Here is a 4,842-nt window from a genome sequence, read left to right as displayed (position 1 = left end):
CTTAGGTTTGATTTTTCGAGTTTGGATTATTTGCTGATTATCCTCCTGACCAATTTCAGCCACAGTAACAATTTCAATGGAGTCACGGCAGGGCATATTATAATGCACAAAGGTATGTTCAAACTGAAGTGCACTCTTCATCCCTCACTCTCATAATCCGATTGGACGGCAAATCCGCAGGACCAACGGCTTTAGGTGCTTTCCGAAGCACAGGAGTATTCTCACTTCCAATAACTTTTATTCGCTCGATCAGGGATTCGAACTCGGGACCTCGGGATTTTTAACCTTATATCAAGCCATTAAACTAACGAGGCAGGTAATGCACTGTGTACCCGTGTACACACCAAAATATATCTGCTCATCCGTCGTATTAATCTGATTATTTTGAAAATTAAAACAAAACAAACTTGCGATATATTTTCTTTAACGTTTTTTTCTTTAACCTTTTTCCAAGATTTTACTAAGCTTTCATGATAATACAATTAAAACGGTTTTTCCTTACTAGGAATACATTATAAATATCCAACGTGTTCCTCTCTTGTAAAGAAGAGCTTGGAGCTTTTCCTTCAGCTAGGCTGCTGCAGTAGGAGTTGATGGCAGATCTGAATCGTAACGTAATGTTTTTCATTACCGAGTTTCTCTAAAAACATTACTAAACGAAAATGTTTTAGTCGATTGTATAATACGCTTATATATATGATCTGAAAGGTCAATACAAGTAATTGATCTCGTGGTCGGTTTTGAGCAGCACGAGAGCAGCGTGGTGTTAATAGCTCCAAAACATTTTTAAGTGGAGTCGAGGCCTTATCCCAAAAGTGGGACAATTATTTTTTTCTTATATTAATATTTATTTTTATAATAAATTAGGTCTGTATATATAGGATATACAGACCTAATTTATTTTTGTTCTGTATGTAACATGGTTCTGTCTCAAAATTTTATTAAATTATTCAAAGAATCAAATTCAAAACTCAATATAAAGTGAAATTCATTCGTCACACGAAGTTTAAAAGCCGTACAATCTGATGCAACCGGACGTCCGTGCCGGTCGCAATGCGATCAGATTGGTTGTTGACTTGCTTTGTGCTTAGTTTCGTTTTATAGTGCTCAATTTTATTTAACTGTGCTCGGTTTTTATTTGAGCTTAGTTTCATATACTGGAACGGCTTTTGATCTTAAGATGTTAAATGTAATCTTACTAATAATGTAAATGCATAACCATTTAGAAACATTAATTTCTAATTCTTATTGCTCAATACAAGGATTATTTTATTTGAAATTAGACAGACTATTAACAGAGTTTGGTACTTTTAGAAATCTTCTCCTAGAAACTTAAGAGCCACGAATGAGGATTAAGGTGTTCTCTTTCTTTGTCCTGTAGGTACACTGGCTCAACCATGCTTCAAACTCGAACGTAACAATAATAAATACTCCAAGTATTTTGGAATCGGCTCGGAGGAAATCACCATTTATTTTTTTATGTTATGGTCTTATGGTCACCGCTGACCATATATACATATGCATTGGCGTTGTAAGAAATATTAACCATTACTTACATTTATCACCAATGTGCTAACCTGAGCTAAGATTTTATATATCGTGTGCCTGCAACACAACTATATTAAATATTGCTGTTTGGAGATATAATATCTGGTGTATGGATGGAGCCTACCTCGACGAGTACAAACCCTACGACCGACCCTTTCTTGTTGGGAACAAACATGATATAGTATTGTTTGCTGATGATACCTCTTTGGTTTTTAAAATTAATAGGAAACAGGTACAGTATGACGACGTAAACAATGCTACGTCTGATATAGTACACTGGTTTAGCGTAAATAATCTTAGGCTGAATAATAAAAAAACTAAAATTGTAAAATTTAGCACACCAAACGTGCAAAATGTAAAACCCGATGTTCTCATCAATGGGGAATCGATGGATCCAGTTGAAGCAACTGAATTTCTTGGCCTTACTCTTGATGCCAAGTTACAGTGGCCCATATAAACGGATTGGCGGGTAGACTGGGTTCTGCGGCATTTGCGGTCAAAAAAATTAGATTATTTACCGATGTTGATACGGCTCGCCTAGTTTATTATGCTTTGGGGTAACGCAGCCGCTAACCATACTATATTTGTGCTGCAGAAGAGGGCTATTCGCGCAATCTATAACCTAGGAGCCAAGGAATCATTAAGGTAGCAATTAAGATATCGACTGTTGCTTCTCAATATATATTCTGTAATGTTTTGTATGTACGGAAAAATATTAATGTTTTATGAGAAAATGTGATTCTCATACCATTGGTACAAGGAACAAACACAATCTTGTTACTCCTGTTACTCGACTGCATAGAGTCAGTAACTCTTTTGTGGGGCAATGTATACGCTTCTACAATATGATCCCAGAAAGCGTTCAAAATGCTTCTGTTGCCAAATTTAAAAAAATTGTTAAGGAACGCTTGTGTGCTAAAGGTTACTATACAATTAGTGAGTTTATGTTTGATCGCATACCTTGGGAATGAAACGATCGCCTCCTGGCTGTTTCTATTCATATACAATTATATATGTAATTAATTTGACAAAAAAAAAGATCCGCTGAGTTTCTTTCGCCGGTTCTTCTCAGGTCAGGGTGTTCCTTTTCCCGAACCGGTGGTAGTGTTTAATTTGACCATCAATAAGAAAGTTTAATGCTTCTATGTTGAATAAAGGAATTTGAGTTTGAGTTTGAGTTTGACCAAGTAAATCATGGAATTGAGTAAATATTGTTTTAAATTATTTTACCTTATCAAAAAATTAACGTTTTTGAGTATCAGCTTCATGATATATATATCTAATATACATATATTTTAGTATTGTTTTTCATACATATATAAGTAATGAAATATTTGGATTATTTATTATTTTTCTAATATAATTACAAATGTCATTTGCAATAAATAAAATCTCAAATAGGAAATGTTTTCTATGAAAATTCTTACATTAATAGTTCTATGACAGATCGTCTGTCAATGGGATTTTAAAAGCCGGATAAACTGACGAAGCCGGATATCCGGACCGGTGTATAGCGATTTCAGCTCTATATTCCGCTATTTCAGCTTTACTTACAAAGATATACAACGGAAAATTTACTGGAGATCTTTACGAGCAACAACTTTGCAATCTGGATCGATTCCTTGAAATATTCGATTTTTTTTAATATATATTATAATTAGAAATAAATTATAATGACGACTTCACAAATTAAAAAAATAACACAGTCCTGCTAAAAAGCTTACTTAAAAGTGATGACTATAATAATAGTCCTGACCGCTTTCACGGTTTCAAGGTCAACCTCAAGGGCTCTTTTGAGACTAGGCAACTATACAGAACATATACACAGAAATACTCTATATTCTTTCCCTGTCATAATCCGATAGGACTGCAAATCCGACACGCTGGACAAACGACTTGGTGATTTCCGAGGCACGACAGTGTGCACATTTCTAGTTTTCTAGACGCTATGCTGAGAAATTTCCGACTGAAAACCCCACTAATTTTACGGTTTGACCTGGCCTTTGAATCAAGGATCAAGGACAAACGAGGCAGTTGAGTTTGAGGCATATAAAAGGCAAATAAACAAAGATTAAATGTGATGCTGAAATGTCACCAGATATATCAAAAGACAAACTTGGAGTTTATACCGCTTAAAACCATACTGTCTTGGTTTCTTTATTCACTGGCATGATATTGAATACTGACTGACCACATTTTTAATAATATATATAGCCTTATGTATTTAGATATTTTTAACGTGTAATTAAACTTTAGTCATTGTCACAATTCGATTAAGTACTTCAGAGATGATAATGGAGTTGAAAGTTCTTGAGTCTTGAGAATACATAATAGATAAGTTTAAAATAAACAAAAAGAATAAAAAAATAATACATTTTAATGATTGTATTGTTTCCGCCCGGGATCGAACCGGGGACCTTGTGCGTGTGAAGCACACGTGATAACCGCTACACTACGGAAACGTTGGAAATATAATACTAAGTTATTATTCGTCTTCATTCATTCACGATGATTGGTTGAAGAAAGTCACAATTGTAATTATGGTCACTGTCGCTTATCACTTTCTGATAATTCACTAACGGGTTCAGTGATTTTGAATCTCTCCTTAAAGAATAGCCGTTGTTACTGGTCTTGAGGGATATTTTTAAATGGGTTTAGAGGCGTATCTGGTGATAAATGATCGCCACCCCATAAACATTGGGCTGTTAGATATATTAATTATTCCTTAAATGACTAATGTGCCACACATTTTGGGAAAGAAGATATGTCCTCTCTTGTGGCTGTACACTGGCTCACTCACCCTTCAAAACGGAACACAATGACACTACGTATCGGTACCTACCCAAACGTGCTCGCCCAAAGCCCTACCATCAAGAAAATATATGTTTGATTATTATTTTATATATATATTAATAATTCATCTCGTGTTCAGCTGAGAAGAGAAACGTCGTGAGTTTTTTAGTTGGTGGTAGGTAGGGATTGAAATCCGGCGTAATTTGCAGTCGGTTCAGATAAATACGATTTGATAAATCTGTCTAATGAGTGGCAGAATTACCTCAATAATGAATTTGTATTATAATTTAAAAAAAAAATAGTTTCAACAGCTTACGGTAAAAAAAAAATTTATTAGGTTTTTAGCGGTAATCCAAAGTAAGGCGTTATTCTTTACCTGTTTCGTCTGTCACATCGTTTGCAGTTACATATCGTTTTTAGTAGACAATCTTTTGAAAAGCTTTACCACTTTCGCAATCATTGAAGAAACTCATTGTATCTAAGAATTACTTCTCCCTTAGA

General features: G+C 34.7%; 1 non-coding gene across 1 annotated transcript; it reads right to left on the bottom strand.

The window, feature by feature from the left end:
- Positions 1-3,937: 3,937 nt before the first annotated feature.
- Trnav-cac (transfer RNA valine (anticodon CAC)) lies at positions 3,938-4,010 on the bottom strand. Its single transcript has one exon. It is a non-coding gene; the product is annotated as a tRNA-Val (tRNA).
- Between the last annotated feature and the right edge of the window lie 832 nt (positions 4,011-4,842).

Source organism: Vanessa tameamea, chromosome 27 (assembly GCF_037043105.1).
Source record: "Vanessa tameamea isolate UH-Manoa-2023 chromosome 27, ilVanTame1 primary haplotype, whole genome shotgun sequence".
Lineage (NCBI taxonomy): Eukaryota > Metazoa > Arthropoda > Insecta > Lepidoptera > Nymphalidae > Vanessa > Vanessa tameamea.
This window is presented reverse-complemented; position numbering and strand designations above follow the sequence as displayed.